The 18,734-nt window shown below is 40.4% G+C and overlaps 1 protein-coding gene across 10 annotated transcripts in view; it reads right to left on the reverse strand.

The window, feature by feature from the left end:
• The window catches only part of Sugct (succinyl-CoA:glutarate-CoA transferase), a 602,475-nt gene that overhangs the window by 578,176 nt on the left and 5,565 nt on the right, over positions 1-18,734 (reverse strand). The window lies entirely within an intron of this gene.

Here is an 18,734-nt window from a genome sequence, read left to right on the forward strand (position 1 = left end):
ATAAAAGTGTATTAAATGATTTACTATCATTTGTGTATTTCCCTTTCTCTACTTACCTATCAGCTACAAACACAGCAATGTAGCTATTTATAGCTTTAATCATATTGGCAATTCATTGAACACATTTAATATCAACATTGAATCACAGTCAAATATTAGCCAAATGGTCTCCATATTTTAGATCATAATGACTAGGACCAAGCTGAGTTTATGTTTAAGTGCTAATGAGTCCAGATGTGGGACAGGCCTGTAATCCTAGCATTTGGAAAGGCCAGGCAGGAAAATTAAAAGTTTGAGGCCAGTTGGGTGCTGGTGGCTATGATCCTAGCTACCCAGAAAGCTGAGATCAGAAGATCTCAATTCAAAACCAGCCTGGGCAGGGAAGTCTATGACACTCTTATCTCCAATTAGCCACCAAAAGGCTGGAAGTGAAACTGGCTGAAGTGGAAGAGCACTAGACTTGAACACAATAGCTCAGGGACAGCACCCATAGCCTGAGTTCAAGCCCCAGGACCAGCACCAAAAAAATTTTAAAAGTTTGAGGCATCTGGGCAACCTAGCAAGACTCTGTTTCTACCCTCATTCATATCTTTCACACACACGTACACACACAAACACAAAAGCCAATTCTATAAGGGAAAATGATAAACTCTCATTTTCATGTTTTTTAAAACAGACTTGTTTTACAGCAGTTTTAGGTTCACAGCAAATGTAAGTGGAAGATATAGAGATTTCCCACAAACCCTTCCTGCCTCCACATGTGCCCAGCCTACACTTTCAATACCCTGAGCTGGGGAGGTGAGGAGGGACGCACACCTGTGATAATCAATGAACCTGCCTATCAATACATTTTTTATCATCCAGAATCCATAATTTATATTTGAATACATTCTTTTTTGTCCCCCTTTAGGAGATATTACAATTTGAAAGCAGCCCGACCCCTGGCTGCCTGGGACCTCAGAACCAAAAGCGGACCATAGAACCCAAACGCAGAAAACACCCACCGTGCGGGACCCGGACAATGTAGACAGAGACAGAGACCAGAGGCAAGGTACAAACCCAGACCCGGGTCTTCCACTGCCACACTGCTCAGCCCACAAGCACAGCAACCGAGTGTGGTGGCGATTGGGAACCAGCGAACTACAGCACATAGACACAGTGATCCGCCACAGCACCGTGAACAGCCTCTAACCAGTTCCAGAATCAGTGAGTACCCCACGGGGGATGTCCCCCTCCACCATAGGAAGAGCGGCCTGTGAAGCGAGTCCCACCTGTACCTGTGCAAGGGCTCCAGTGGCCCCAACCTGTGTGCCCAGGTTGGGAGATGTAGCAGCCTCCACCGCCAGTGCCTGGCTAAGTGGAGCTGGGAATAGTGCTTAAGCTTTAGCTGCTGGAGGAGTGCCCTCCAGCCGCTGTGTACCCCAACCGGGATCCTAAGCCGCCTAGGCCACTGCACCCTGACCTACCGGTACTGCGAAACATGATTGTGCTTCTGCTGCTGGAGGAGTACCCACTAACATCAGGAGCCACCAAGAGAGTACATACAGTGGCCCTAAGGTTAGGCGACCCACTGGGAAGCAGCCGAGGCCAAACAAGGGCTCCCGCCTGCGTAACACCAACAGGTAGCGCTTGGGCCACAGACCTCACAAATCCTGAATCTAAATCACAAGGAAAGATGACAAGATTCCTGAACAATCAAGACAACACGCCAAACCCCAAAGCAAGCAGCAACCCAGGAAAGAACTCCAGTGAGAGTGAAGAAGAAATGGAGGACAAAAGATTAAATAAGGAAAAGATGGCAGAATTGGCTAAAGTTTTTTTTTTTTTTTTTGCTTATGTGGTGCTGAGGAATTGAACCCAGGACTTCCTGCAGGAGAGGCAAGCACTCTTCCACTGAGCCAACTTCCCAGCCTGAGAATTGGCCAAAGTAATAAGAGAGTTACAACAGCCATTTCAAGAGTACACAAAAAGAAATATCAAAGGCATTCTAAGACTTAAAAAAAGAGATGCAGTCAAAAATAGACACAATACATACCTTATTAAAAGATGAAATTAACACTTTGAGAACTGATAGAGAAACCATAAATGGATCGATTTCTGCAACCACAACGAAAGCCACAGGTAACAATGAAATGAAAAATAGAATATCAGGAGTTGAAGACGAAACAGAGGAGCTGGAGAAGAAAGTCATAGATATGGAAAAAAACACTCTGAAATTACCAAAGGTAAGTCCAAGAACTGTCAGACAATGCCAGGAAATCTAATCTTCGTATCCTTGGGATAGATGAAGGAAAGGAATACCATAATAGCGGGACGTAACACTTATTCAATAAGATTATTACAGAAAATTCCCCCAATCTCGAAAGAGAAACACCTCACCCTCATAACAGAAGCATACAACACACCTAGAAGACAAGATCCTAGAAGAAATACTTCTAGACGCATGTAGTAAAGACACTAGACCTGAATTGCAAAGAGCCGATTTTAAATGCTATAAAATCAAAGAAGGAGCTATACTATAATGGAAAGGGAATTAGAATCATTGCGGAACTCTCCATGTAAACCCTCAGTGCTAGGACAGCCTGGAAAAGTACCATCCAAGCCCTGAAAACCAATAACTGCCAACCCAGACTGGTATATCCAGCAAAACTAGCATTCACATTCGACAGAGAAACAAAAATTTTTAATGCTAAAGAAACATTAAAGCCAGGCACCGGTGGCTCACACCTGTAATCCTAGCTACTCAGGAGGCTGAGATGGGAGGATGGCCATTCGAAGTCAGCTGGGGCAGTGAGACTCTTACCTCCAATTAACCACCAGAAAACCGGAAGTGGTGCTGTGTAGAGCCACTCCCTTGAGTTGAAGAGCTCAGGGACAGCGCCCAGGCCCAGAGTTCAAGCCCCACTGTAACAACCAGTGCCCCCCCCCATAATCAGCGGGGCCCTGTGGCCCAGCCTGCGGGAGGAAGCGGAGCATAGGAGGGCTTCACCCTCCACAGACCCCACCACCAGACAGAGCAAGGAATTGAGAGGCTGACGTCACTGACGCTGAAGGGGCGTGCCATGCCGCTGAAGGGGGCGGGGCGTGCCGCCGAAAGGGGCGGGGCAGGCCGCCGAAGGCACGGGCATGCTGTGGAAGTCGGGCTCCACAGAGTGAGCTGTCAAAAAGTGATTGGACAGTGGGCAGCTTCGGGGAGGAACCTGAATGGCGTTGGAAAACCATTAGGGGAAAACCGTTCGTCCTGAGAAGGAGGGGAGAGCTACAGCAGAGTAGTAGGAGTAGAGGGAGAGACGGCAGGAGGGGAAAGCCTACAGGAGCAGGGCAGGGCAGGCCTCCAGAGGCCATGTGGGGCCTCCTTGAAAGGTCACTTGAGGCCCCCTCTGCAGGCCATTCGGGCCTCCTTGAGGGGCCACTTGGGGCCTCCTCCAAGGGCCATTTAGGACCTTCTCCGGAGGTCATTTGGGGCCTCCTCCAAGGGCCATTTGGGACCTTCTTCTAGAGAGGCCTGTGGAGAGGCGCCCCCCGGAGCAGAGCAGGGCAGGCCTGTGGACAGTGGAGAGGCCTCAGAGAGGAGGAAGGGAAGAAAAGGAAAAGCCTTCCCCATTGGAGGTTTGGAGTTTTGGAGGTCTGAGGTTTGGAAGTTTGCAGACCGACTCAGTGGTGGTTTACAGACAAACTAATACAGGTTGGAGGTTTGGTGGTTGAGGCTGCTCCTGGTTCTGGGTATCTAACCCAGGACAAGGTAGTAGCAGGACCCCTTTCTGGTGTAAATAGTATAATAAACTCCTTTTGTCCACCTTTCACTGTGCCTTGATGGATTGTCTCACTCTCCAGAGGTCATAAGTCCACAACCAACAAAAAAAGAAAAACAAAAATTAAAAGGAATTCATTAACAAGAAGCCAGCAGTATAAAAAAAGATACTAAAAGGAGGAATATAACTGAAAGAACATAATCAAGACAAGGGAACCACATCAGACAGAAACCTAGTGGAGACTTCACTTTATTAATATGAAATATCCTTCTTTGTTTTTTTCTAATTGTATTTTATTTCATATTAGTATTACTACCCCAGCCTGTTTATGAGGGCCATTTTCTTGGAAGACTTTGTTCCAGCCTTTCACTTGAATAGTTAATATTTGAAAGCCTCAAGGCCATTTAATGAAAGACAGGGAAAGACAGAGGAATTGTTGCAGATTAGGTAAACTATGAAGACAGGATAACTGAGCAGGCTAGATTAGATTTTGTGATGGAAATTGAATATTAGGAAAAAATGCTGGTGAGTATCAATAAAGCCAATGAACTAAAGCAGTTTAGTCTCTTGGTAATTATACTAAGGTTCTGTGGGTTTTCAGGCTTAGAAGATGCTGATAAAAGACAAGTAGCTTTTTGAACTATTTTTGTAATTATTCTATAAAACTAAAATTATCTCAAAATACAAAGTAAAGGAATTATGTTTCCCCAAAGTCTCTTATAGGAAACTTCAGTGGTTTGAGAAGGGACAAATATGTCACAAATTTGAAATGTATTATGAAATTGAAATAAGTTACCATTATCCTTACAGAAATCTTTTACTCTCTTAATGTACATTCTTCAAAGTACACCTATGCCTCAAACTTGGGACCAGTCAGTTAGTGGTCCGTGGCCTTTGTGTTTTGGCAGATACACATTTACTATCTTGGGACAATTTATCACAGCAAGTATACCTTCAGGTTGTTGATGTTTTGCATTTTTGTTATTATCTTTGTGTTATTCCTTACTATCTTTTCACAACCATGCATTAATAGCTTCAGAGATTTGTAGGGATATAAAATTTGAGACTGTAATGTTAATGAATTAGCTCAGAATTGCTAACACAAATGTAAACTGAGAAGAGCAATCCATTAAAAGGAAAAATTGCAAGAAGTATATACTATTGAAAAGCTGAGCTTAAATGATTTGCTGCATTAGTATGTTTTCTGAGATGAAAGTATGTAAAGAGTAGCTTCAAGAACTATGATGTTTTCTTCAATGACATTTTCACAGAATGTTTCAGGATATATTTAGTAAACTGAAGACACAGATTCTAAAAAATATGACCGCAGACTCTGTATCCAGAAACCTAGACTAAATGCTAAAGAGTTGTGTAAATTTGGAAAATAAATTCTAAAAGCATTAATTTGCTCACTAATAAAGTGGGGGTAATGAAGTACTTAAATCACAGTAGTAGTGAAGATTAAAATAAATAATACTTAGAACAAATGTTTCAATAAGCATCTAAGAAGAAAAGATATTATTCTTGCTTTTGTTGTTATTGCCACTGTATTATTGTGACATATTGGAAATATTACCCATAACAATGTGCATAAATAAAAATTTTTAAAAAGAAATAAAGGATCAATTACTTGATCCTTATTTTTTCTGTAACCTGTTTTTCATAGGAATATGTGCATTTTTGTGGCCAAATAAGACTGGTGTAAAAATGTGGCATGTTGTTTTAATGGCATTTTTTTATATACCTCCAAGACCTTTCACTACTTAGGTAAAGAAAACCAAGAATAGTGTTTTAAAATTTAAAAATGTAAACAAAAACGTTGAATATTATGTCTTGAGTATCATAATTCTTCTATCATGAAAATGTTTAGTTCTTCTAAAAATATCAGCTTTTACTTAACTTTTTCTATTGCTATTGCCTTTATTTCAAAAAAATATATTAGAGCTAAAAAAGAGAAAGTATGTAGAACATGTATTTTACCAACTTATAAGAGGGTAAGTCAAATGACGAAAAATTCTTCAGAGACCACATAAATCTCCACATAACTAATTTCAGAATGTTGAAAAAAAATAATGTATTAATTCATTGAAATCTTGCATAGCAATTTGTAAAAGGGTTCCTTGATTTTTTTTTCCTGAAATTGATACTATTTCATTATCCAGGAAACACTGACAGAATATTTTATGCAATCTGGTGCATCAAATTAAGTTGAACTTTTTCTATTTCCTTGTGCTTAATTTTTGTCTATAGACTTAAGACTCGTCTTCTATTTAGGCATACTCTCTTCTGACAGGTCGTCTACTAGTGAGTATATTATCAGAACCTAACAACGATCCAAGATCAGGTTAAATGTTTTCCTAATGATTAATTTATTTAAAAAAGCAAATTAGTTTGATTTTAGTTAAGAGACATAGAAATTCTCAAATGTCCTGCCATCATCTTAAATTCAAAACTGTGTTTGATATAAATTTAAAAAATACCATCCCCCATCTAATTTCCTTGACTTTAACCTAAGTCAGCAGGTACTAAAGTCATACCATATTTTAGCCAGGAACTGGTGGCTCACGCCTGTAATCCTAGCTACACAGGAGGCTGAGATCTGAGGATCATGGTTCAAAGCCAGCTAGGGCAGGAAAATCAGTGAGACTCTTATCGCCAATAAACCACTAGAAAACCAGAAGTGGCGCTGTGGCTCAAGTGGTAGAGCACTTGCCTTGAGCTCAAGAGCTGAGGGACAGCACCCAGGCCCAGAGTTCAGGCCCCACAACCAAAAGGGAGAAAAAAACTGTAATTTACTTCTTATTTTCCTCCAGGAAATTTAAGTAAGAAAGGGAAAGAAAAAGAAAGATTTGAACTACTCTGGCTAGGCAGGTACCCTAAAATTTAACATGTACCCTAACATTTGAACCATTGACCACTTTTAGTCAGTTGTGGGTCTTGAACTCAGGGCCTGGGTGCTGTCGCTGAGCTTTTTTACTCAAGGCTAGTGCTTTACCACTTTGAGCCACAGAACCACTTCCAGTTTTCTGGTGGTTAGTTGGAGATAAGAATCTCATGGCCTTTCCTGCCTGGGCTAGCTTTGAACCATAATCTTCTGATCTCAGCCTCCTGAGTAGCTAGGATTACTGGCGCGAGCCACCTGTACCCAGCTTGGAGTCATTCTTGATGTTACATATTTTATGAGTTTTAACAAATACACAATCCTGAGTAGCTACACTGTATTATACAGAAAAGTTCTACTACCAAAAACTCTCTGTGCTCCATTCATTCATCCCTCCCTCCCCATCAGTGCCTGGCAACCCTAATCTAATGGTTTAGTCCCATCTAGAGGTATAGAGAAATTGGAGAGCATGTAGAATTTTTTTTTTAGATTGGATTCTTAGTAACAGGCACTTGTTTCCTCAATTTATTTTGTGTTTCATAGCTTACTTGCCTTAAGTGCTGAGCAATATTTCATTGTCTATGTGTACCATAGTTTACTCTTTAACTACTTCATGGTCCATTTGTGATTTCAAATTCAAGTACAGTCAAAAATTAAAATTCAAAATTTATGATAAATAAGTACTGTCATAGCAATGGGCAGTAGTTGGTATCCATGTGAGTGGTATAGTATTTCCTTAGAAGCACACTGTTGTGGGAAACCAAATATAATCAGAGGGTAAACTGAACAGCAGAGGCTCAGAATGAAGGAAAGCAACCAAAGCAATGTTTAGTGACATGGACCAATGCAGCTACAACACCCAGGATTACCACATCTACAGACACACAACCTTGCATATTCTTGTCCCATGTTCACTCTGCACTTGGACATCTAGCTTGTAGCTAATCACAAGATGACACAACACACAGAAAGAGGCTTGGCCCATCTCAGTTACTGCACAGCTGGGGCCCCAAACATGGGAGTAGAGTCATTTAGAAGATCCAGGCTCAAGCCAAGTGAGATGGCTCATGCCTGTAATGCTAGCTAGTCAGGAGGTTGAAATCAGGCACATTATTATTTGAGGCCACTCTAGGCAAAAAGTACAAGAGATCTCATCTCAACAGAAAAAGCATCCTTGGGCCTGAGAGGTTGAGCTTGTCATCCTAGCTATATTAGGAAGTGTAAAGAGGAGGCAGCCAGGTCAGACAAAAAATGAGACCTAATCTCAAAAATAATCAGATCGGGGGATGAGGATAAAGGTAGTGTGGTAGAGGATATTGTCCACATACTATATGTACATTATATGCATACTGTATATATACAATTCTATATGTATATTATATATATACATATATAGGACACCTATGTACACATTGTACATGCATAGAAATGTTGCAATGAAACTCCTTGCACAACTAATGCACATAATAAAAAAAGAAATTATCCAAAGTAAAAAGGTCTTGTGTCTCTGGTGGTAGAATATCTGCAAGGCCCTCAGTTCAAACCCTAGTATTAACCCCCTATAAAAAAATTGTTTAAAAACCACTAGACCCAGCCCAGACGCCAGCCATCTGCAGCCACACGAGTGAACCCAACAAAATACAGCTAATAATTGCCCAGTCAATCCACTGAGCATTGAGAAAAACATAAAGCATTGTTGTTTTAAGCCACTAATTTTTGGTGTGGTTTTTCATACATCAATAAATAGACTAACACAATAGCTTATGACAGAGATAGTCTTCTATAGCAGCCAATGATCCTTTTAAAATGTCCCCCACAGAACAGACTCTTCCCTGCTCAAAACCTGCTAAGGATCTACCTTAGATTGAAATCCAATATCTTGCCACAGTTCTGTCTCTTCTTGGCTACTTCTCTATTCCCTGCCTCTCCCTCTTCTGGTTGCATCAGCTGTCCGCTCATGTTTTGAGGACTAGGGGAGAGACACCCCTTCAAGAAAGAAAGTATTGCCTACATGAGGAAAGTGTGATCATTTATGATCTTCACTGTCAGTTCAGTCAGGATTCACCTCATTACCTCAACTGAGAGAGAACCCCATTTCCAGGGCAGCCTCTAATAGAATGGCTGAGCAAAATAGGAGCACTAAGAAGGCCTGGAACTTTCTCCCGCCCAATATCCAACTGCTCTAGCAGCCCTCTACAGGGGAGGTGAAATTCTGCTGGGAGTGGCAGAGACTTGAACAGGTCAGCATGTAGGCTGAAATCCAATCTCCCCCTGACTGGATTTCTTTCCTTCGCCTCTCACAGTGGTTGCTTTCTCACTCCACCCCCACTGGCCATAAATCTGCCTTTTTGATGGTCTTAATATCTGATTTCTGAAGAACCCAAACAGTAATATGGCCTTTGCACACCCTTTTCCCTAGGCCTGGGATATTCTTCCATCATATATTTGCCTGTCTTCTCCCTTTATTTAAATTTCCACCAGAATAGCAGACACTCTCAGAGACCTTGACTAACCATTTTGCTTTAAACACAGTCCCTCTGAATCTCTATCCCTGCTTGACTTTTTTTTTTCTTTTTTTGGCCAGTCATGGGCCTGGGTGCTCTGTCTCTGAGCTTCTTTTGCTCAAGGCTAGCCCTCTACCACTTGAGCCATTTCTAGTTTTGTAGTGGTTAATCGGAGATAAGAGTCTCATGGGCAGCCGGGCGAAGGATCATGGTTTAAAACCAACCCCAGCAAGAAAAGCTGTGAAACTCTTAACTCCAATAAACCACCAGTGGTGCTGTAACTCAAGTGGTAGAGTGCTAGCCTTGAGCTGAAGAGCTAAAGACAGTGCTCAGCCCGAGTTCAAGCCCCACGACCAATTCAAAAAAGAAAAAAGAAAGAAAAAAAAAGAGTCTCATGGACGTTCCTGCCCGGGCTGGCTCTGAGCCGAGACCCTCAGATCTCAATATCTTGAGTAGCTAGGACTACAGGCGTGAGCCACTGGAGCCCAGCTTTGACTTTATTATTTTTTTTCTTTTTTTTTTTTTGCTTATGTGGTGCTGAGGAATCAAACCCAGGGCCTCAAGCATGCAAAGCAAAGCGCTCTACCACTGAGCCACCTTCCCAGCCCGACTTTATTATTTTTTAATAGCAGTATTAGGGCTTGAACTCAGGGCCTGGGCACTGTCCCTGACCTTTTTTATTCAAGGTTAGCACTCTTGAGCTACAGCTCCACTTCTGGCTTTTGTTGGTTAATTAGAAATAAGAGTCACAGACTTTCCTGCCCAGGCTGTCTTTGGATTGTGATCCTCAGATCTCAGCCTCCTGAGTATAGGATTACAGGTATAAGCCACAGGCACCTGGCCTAGATGTACAACACTGGGAATTGTTCATCTGTTTAATGTCAGCAACTTTAGTGGGTGTATATGGTTTCTCGTTGTGGATTTAGTTTGCCTGTAACTGATGAGCAACAATATTGAACATTTTTTCATAGTTGGCCATTTAATAAAGCAAAACTGGATTCAGTTAATTAACATGAGACAATAGAATTTTATTAGCTCAGAACAGACTCAGAACTTCTAAAAGACATTCAACTCAAAACCAATGAATTGGGGCTGGGAATGTGGCTTGGTGGCAGAGTGCTTACCTAGCATGCATGAAGTTTGATTCCTCAGTGCCACACAAACAAAAAGAGCTGGAGGTATCCCTGTGGCTCAAGTAGTAGAATGCTAGCCTGTAGCAAAAGAAGTTCAGGGACAGTGCCCAGGCCCTGAGTTCAAGCCCCAGGACTGACCAAAAAAATGAAAAAATTTTAAACCGTTAAGAGCATGAACTCTATAGTGAGCAGCCTAGACTACTCTGATCTACTATTTACCATCCAAGTGACCTTGAACAAGGCAATTTTGTATCTGTGAGCTACCCTTTCCTCATAGGGCTTACAAGGATTAAATAAAACTTCCTATGTACTGTGTTTAGCACAATTTCTGGCCTATAATAAGTATTCATTAAAAGATTCTACTGCTATTGCTACTGTTACCATCATCATCTTATATGTTATACAATAATATCACCTAATAAGGCAAATAATTTAAAATTCATATTTGAAAAATAAAAAATAAAATACATGATTATTATTGAGAACATTTTTGAGTGGTTCTCAGCATTCCACTTTAAAAAGTGTGTGTATACAAACAAGGCCATACTAAAGCTACCAGCACAAGTATGTTTATCAAAGCATTATTCACCATAGCTAAGATATGGAACCAACCAAGATGCCCCTCGGTAGATGAATGGATCAAGAAAATGTGATACACACACACACACACACACACACACACACACATACACACACGCACGCACACACGCACGCACGCACACACACACACACACACACACACACACACACACACACACACACACACATAGACACACACAAATGGAATCCTATGCTTCCATCAGAAAGAATGACACCACCCCATTTGTTAGGAAATGGAAAGACTTGGAAAAAATTATATTAAGTGAAGTAAGCTAGGCCCAAAGAAACATAGGCCCATGGTTTCCCTTATTTGCAATAACTAGTATATGTCTAGGACAAGTAGAAAAGATCAAAAGCTATGTACATATGACCATATAAGATGATGCTAAGTGAAATGAATCCCAAGATAGGGACACAAGAGGTTTTATCTTTGTCGCTGTTGTTTTTAATGTACTATGTGATTTTTTTCTTTCTTTTGTATGTTCTTCCTTCATGGTATAACCCTTGTTTTCACTATATTTGATTCTGGTGCCCTGCATCTTGTATATACATTTTTCTAATTAGGGGAGGGGAAGGGAAATAATAAAATGCTGAAATAAGGATACAGGTTGACCCATTGTAACAATGAGATGTACAAGACACTATGTTGAAAATGAACTTTACAGCTTGGGAGGGAGGGAGGGAAGAGTTGGGGAAGGGGGAGAGAAGGGATGGTAGGGGAAAAACAAAGGCAAGGGTAACAATACTCAATAGGAAATGTACTCATTACCTTACTACTCATGTAACTGTAACCTCTCTGTACAATATCTTTTCAATAAAAATATATATTAAAAAACAAATTCCAAATAAAAATAGAAAAGTGGTGTTTGCACTGGATGGCAAAAGACCAAAAAAAGTGTGTCTCTGCAAAAGAACTGATAGGCTGGGCAAGAGTAGGGGGGTAATTCCACAGGAGAAAACAGTTGGAGAAGGCATCAATGGTGATGTAATTTGTTGAAATATAACTGACAGCTTGTACAACTCTCTGTCTGATTTGGCCTCTAGTATGGAAAGCTATTATGATGCTACAGCTGGGCAACCATGCAAAGAAGAATAATTATAATGAAGCTGCTATCAGTTCTTTGCTTGCCAGAGCTGCTTGATAGAATGCCTCTGGTACCTGGCCCTAGGGCTTCCACAGCTCAAACTTGAACAACACCAAAGTGGGGATAACTGACAGATGCCCACACAAGTGGCTCTGTAATTGTGGCATCTCTCTCCACTTGTACCAGGCAATACAAAGTTCAAAAAGTTAAGTCCTAAAACAAACTGATCAACTATTCAGATCAAATCGGAAATGTGATACATACACAAAAGATTATTTGCTATTTTACAAAAGAAGTTACCACTTGAATTTATGAGTGAGAAAACAAAAGATAGACATCTAACAGACTATGGGCACACACCTTTAATCCTAGCACTTGGGAGGCTGAAGCAGGATAGTGAATATGAGGCCATTCTGGGCTACACAGTGAGCTCTATGCCAGCCTGGGTTACACAGCAAGATTCTGTCTCAGAAAACCACAATTAGGAAGAAGATAGTGTGCTTTCCTAATTTTCTCAAGCTTCACACAATAACATTTGGCAAGGTGTTTTCTTTCTGACACAAGTTGGAAGTCATGGAGGAGCCAGGCATTAGTGGCTCATGCCTGTAATCATAACTACTCGGAAAGCTGAGATCTGAAGAACGTTATTCATAGTCAACCCAGGCAAGAAAGTCCATTAGACTCTTGTCTCCAATTAACTACCAGAAAGCCAGAAGTAGAGCTGTGGCTCAAGTAGTAGAATTCCAGCCTTGACAATACTTCCCAAGGCTATCTACAAATTCAATGTGATACCTATTAATATTTCAACCTCATTCTTCAAGGAAATAGAAGATGCAATCCAAAAATTCATATGGAACAATAAAAGACCCCAAATAGCAAAAAATGATCCTCAACAGAAAGAACAGTGCTGGAGGAATATCAATAGCAAATTTCCAACTCTATTACAAAGCCATAGCAATCAAAACTGGCACAAGAACAAACCTCAGAACCAATGGAACAGAATTGAAAACCCAGAAATGAACCTACAAACCTATAGCCATCTAATCTTTGATAAAGGAGCTAAAAAATAGAATGGAAGAAAGACAGCCTCTTCAGTAAATGGTGCTGGCAAAATTGGTGAACTTCTTGTAGAAAACTAAAGCTAGATCCTTATATATCACCCTGCACCAGAATCAACTCCAAATGGATCAAAGACCTCGGAGTCAAACCAGACACTCTGAAAATATTACAGGATAGAATAGGAGAAACCCTAGGTCTTCTTGGGACAGGCCAAAATTTTCTTAATAGAGACCCAGAAACACAACAAATCAAAGAAAGGTTGGACAAATGGGATTGCATGAAATTGCAAAGCTTCTGCATGGCAAAGGACATAGCTAGCAAGATCAACAGAAAGCCCACAGATTGGGAGATCTTCACTAGCCATAAAACAGACAAGGGTCTCATATCTAAAATATAACTGGAACTCAAAAAATTAAATCCCCCTACAACAAATCTTCAAAGAAACAACTGCCCAATAAATAAGTAGGCTAAAGACTTAAAGAGAAACTTCTCTGAAGAGGAAAGAAGGATGGCCAATAGAGACATGAAGAAATATTCAACCTCTCTAGCCATAAAAGAAATGCAAATCAAAACAACATTGAGATACCAACTCACCCCAGTTAAAATGGTTATAGTAAAGAACTCTAGTAACAACAGATGCTGGAGGGGATGTGGACAGAAGGGAACCTTACTGCATTGTTGGTGGGAGTGTAAACTTGTTCAACCACTTTGGAAAGTAGTATGGAGGTTCCTCAAAAGACTCCACATAGAGCAATCCCACTTTTGGGCATTTACCCAAATGTTTACAAATAAGACCACACTAAAGCTACTAGCATGACTATGTTTATTGAAGCCTTATTTACCATAGCTAGGATATGGAACCAACCCAGATGCCCCTCAGTAGATGAATGGATCAAGAAAATGTGGTATATGTACACAATGGAATTCTATGCCTCCATCAGAAAGAATGACATTGTCCCATTTGTTAGGAAATGGAAAGACTTGAAAAAATTATATTAAGTGAAGTAAGGCAGGCCCAAAGAAACATAGGTCCCATGGTTTCCCTTATTTGCAATAACTAGTATATGTCTGAGTCAAGCAGAAAAGGTCAGATAAGTTGATGTTAGGGAAATGAACCCTAAGTTATGTATTCAAAGTTTTTTCTTTCATGCGATTGTTTCCAGCACATTTATAAGATTATTTCTTTGTTGCTTTGTATGTCCCTCCCCCACGGTATACCCCTGCTTTCACTATATTTGATGTTATAATTTGTGGAGGGGAAGGGAAAAAAACAAATCGTTTAAATAGGGATACAGGTGGACCCATTGCAACAATGAGACTTACAAGTCGTATGTGAACTTTACAGCTCTGGTGGGGGGTGGGGGGGAGGAGGGCTGATTGAGGGAGTGGGGGGGGAGGATGGGATGAGAAGGGAAATCAAAGGAGGAGGCTACAATGCTTGATAAGAAATGTACTCATTGGGCTAGGAAGGTGGCTCAGTGGTAGAGCGCTTGCCTTGCATGCCTGAGGCCCTGGGTTCGATTCCTCAGCACCACATAAGCAAAAAGAAAAAAGCCGGAAGTGGTGCTGTGGCTCAAATGGTAGAGTGCTAGCCTTGAGCTGAAGAGCTGAGGGACAGCGCCCAGGCCTCTGCAGAGTTCAGGCCCCACGACCGGACCCCCCCCCCCAAAAAAAGAAATGTACTCATTATCTTGCCCATGTAATTGTAACCCCTCTGTATAGTATTTTCACAATAAACACACACACACACACACACACACACACACACACACACACACACACACACACACACACACACACACACACACACACAAAAGAATTCCAGCCTTGATAGATAAAGCACAGAGAGTACCCAAGTCCTGAGTTCAAGCCTCAGGACTAGCACAAAAAAAGTAATGGAAGAGGCTCAGTCCCTAAAACATAGTTTACAGATAATTTTAGAAAGGAAGTTCACCTTGAAGAGTAGTATCCTCTCGAAGATATTATAGGGACATTACACTATGAATATTGTTATAAATATTAATATTTCCTAGGGATGAATCCCTAGGAAATAGTTTTCACTTTCTAGATTTGCAGGACATAAAGTAACAAGACTTGTGGCAAAATAAAATGAGAGATCCTCACAGACTCAAGATCATTTCAATCTTTGTGTGTGTGTGTGTGTGTGTGTGTGTGTGTGTGTGAGTCTGTGTGTGTGTGTCTGTGTGTCTGTGTGTGTTGTTAGTGGGATTTAAACTCAGTGCCTCGTGCTCTCACTCAATTTTTCTGCTTATAGCTGGTGCTCTATCACTTGAGCCACATCTCCAGCCAAGCTTTTTGGTAGTTTATTGGAGATAAAGGTATCTCAGATTTGTCTGCTCAGGCTAGCTTCTTACAGTGATTCTCAGATCTCAGCCTTCTAAATACCTAGAATCATAGGCACCTAGCCTTTTCAATCTTATTCTTAACTGAAATCCACCTGTGTTTATGTGAAACCTCAGGAGAAAGAAACATGAGTCTTAGCATCAAATGTTTTATAAGTTAATGAATTTTAAAAAATAAAATAGGAGCCAGGGATAATGGTATACTACCAGCTACCCAGCGAGGCTGAAAGAAGGTCAGTGAGCCCACAAGTTCTTGATGTGGCTAGGCAACACAGTAAGACCTTCCCTGCCAGCACAGTAAGACCTCCCCGACCAAAAAAGAAATTTTAAGAGCCCATCTTCAAATTCAATTGAAGAATATTTTTGATGCCCACATTAGATTATTAAGAAAATATATCAGGTAAGAGATATGTGGGGCAGAGAAAAGGTAAGAAAAGAGATGCTATTGGCTTCAAAGATGGAGTAAGGGAGAAGAGCCAAGGAACTCAGAAACCTGTAAAAGCTTGCAAAAATAAGGAAACAGATTCCTACACAGAACCTCTCAAAGAAACTAGACATTTTTATTAGGTCCAATGAGTCATGTGTCAGACTTTTGAACCACAAGGTGTCTCACAATAAATTTATGTTGTTTTAAGCAAAAGCAAAAAGACACAATAAAAAACACAATAAATACAGAAGAGACTCCAATTTTGCAATTAATTTCTTTTTGGATAACAACTGGACACCAAAAAAGGAAGGAAGAAGGAAGGAAGGAAGGAAAGAAGGAAGGAAAGAAGGGAGGGAGCGAGGGAGGGAGAAAGTACAGATTTAAAAAACTAACAAAATGGGGCTGGGAAGGTGGCTCAGTGGTAGAGCGCTTGCCTTGCATGCATGAGGCCCTGGGTTCGATTCCTCAGCACCACATAAGCAAAAAGAAAAAAAGCCAGAAGTGGCGCTGTGGCTCAAGTGGTGGAGCGCTAGCCTTGAGCTGAAGAACTAAGGGACAGCGCCCAGGCCCAGAGTTCAGGCCCCACAACCGGACCAAAAAAAAAAAAAAAAAACTAACAAAATATACCTTGCCCATGTAATTGTAACCCCTCTGTACAATATTTTCACAATTAAAAAAAAAAAGGAAGATTTTTCCACAGGGGAAAAAAAAGCTAACAAAATTAGTTGGGTGCTGGTAGCTCAGACCTATAAGCTTAGCTACTCAAGAAGCTGAAATCTGAGGATCATGGCCTGAATTCAGCCCAGGCAGGAATGTGCTTGAGATTCTTATCTCCAATTAACCACTAAAAAGCCAGAAGTGGAGTTATGGTTCAAGTGGTTCAATTTTTAGCAAAAAAAAAAAAAAAAAAAAAAAAACCTAAGGGACAGTCCTCAAGTTTAAGCCTCAGGACCAGCACACACATGCACACACATGCACACACACGCACACAAACACATACACACACACACACACACACACACACGCACACAAATCTAACAAAATTACTAACATTTTTGTATCAATAGAAGTTAAAAATTGCCATTTTTGGTGTAAATCCCTTCAAAAATAGAAAAATAGATGGGTGGATGGATAGATAGCTCTATCAGTCACAAAAGCTAAACCTGCTAAACAATATCTTAATTTGCTTTGCATGTTTGTTTATTTGAGACAGGGTCTGTGGCTGGTCTGGTACTTATTGCATAGACCATGCTGGCCTCAAACTTGTAATCTTACTGCCTTAGCCTCCCAACAATTCAAGAGTCAAGTTCCTAGACACCAACCAAGAGCCAAACATAAAATTATCCTTCTAGAGACAGCAGCTCAAGGTCTTCTGTGTCACGTCTATTCTGTACAAGATTATGTTCATCCAACCTCACACCATATAATTACTGACTTATCCCACTTACAGAGCTTTTATTTACCTATTTCAGGATTTAAACTATCTGAAGTTTATTTTTCCTATATCAACATGAAGTAGTTGCTTCCTGGATAAAAGGTAAATATTTTTCCTATTTTCCTTTAAAAAAATTTGTTTACATTTTACAAAAAGCAGTCTATCTTCTGCTGCTACCATAGAAAACTAAAAGTGTGTAATCTGTTCTTTATTTTTAAAAAAAGATTTGTTTCTTGTGGTTCTAAAGATTACAAATCCAAGAGAGCATGGTAGCTGCATGTGACCTTTGTGCCACATTCCTCAGGAAACAAAGCAAGAGAAGAGATTGCCAAGAAAATAGAACTGGCCCTGCCATAATCCACTTTTGCAATAACTAACCTGCTCCTGTGGCAACTGCCCTAATTCATTGTGAGGGCTAAATCCTCATGATCTAAACATCTCTGAAGGACCCACCTACCAACATACTGACAGCTGCATTTCAATTTGAACAAGATTTTGGAGGGGACATTCCACCCTGTCAAGTTTATTATCACCTAATGATATCATCAATATCTAACAACATTAAATTTTTAATTTAATCACTTTAAAACAAACTTCTACTGTTTGCATCTGGAAATAATATGCATAAACTTAGATTTTCTTCATGTAGAAGCAGCACATCAGTAATTTTATGATTGTCAAAGAAAGCTTTATTCATATTAATGTCTGTTATTATTATTAATATCAGTGTTATGTCTAAGTGAAGAACATTAATCTGGAAAGAAGAAATACAAATAGAACATACATTTGGACTTGTGGTTGATTACTACAAAGGTTTCAAGATTTAATAATGCAGTGGAATTTGTGAGACTTGTAAAAATAAGCTGGTTCTAATTCCTTCTTTTTACCCAAGAAGACCTAAGGATATTTAAATGATAGTTAAATCTATTGTGTTCAGAGCAGGCCTATGCTACAGAGGGAGCTAATCATACCACTGTATTTTCTGTCATACTGTTAGCAGTCCTTAATATGATACAACCCTGTAATAAAACTGATAACCTGAAATGAAATCGCAGGAAATATTAAGTTAAAGATTTTGCTGCAAAAAAGTGATAATGCTCTCAGTATACATACATATACTCTGATAAAGAAAGATGTGTCTATTCTAAAAAGCATTACACAGTAAACTTTTAATCCCCCCCAGCCTCCCCCATCCCCCCCCACCCCCACCAGGCTTAAACTTTGGGCCTGGGTGCCATCCCTCAGTTTTTATGTTCAAGGCTAGCATTCTACCACTTGAGCTACAGTTCAACTTGTTTTGTTTTGTTTTTGTTGGGGGTTTTTTGTAGTTTAGTATAGATAAGAGTCTCATGGACTTTCCTGACTGGCTGGCTTTGAACCATGATCCTCAGATCTCAGCCTCCTGAGTAGAGAGGATTACAGGTGTGAGCTACCAGTGCCTTCCCTGAACTTTCAATCTCTATTTATCTGTAGCCTGGAAGGAAACAAGTTTCTG

The sequence above is a fragment of the Dipodomys merriami genome, unplaced genomic scaffold (genome assembly GCF_024711535.1).
Source record: "Dipodomys merriami isolate MVZ:Mamm:240054 unplaced genomic scaffold, mDipMer1.0.p SCAF_104, whole genome shotgun sequence".
NCBI lineage: Eukaryota > Metazoa > Chordata > Mammalia > Rodentia > Heteromyidae > Dipodomys > Dipodomys merriami.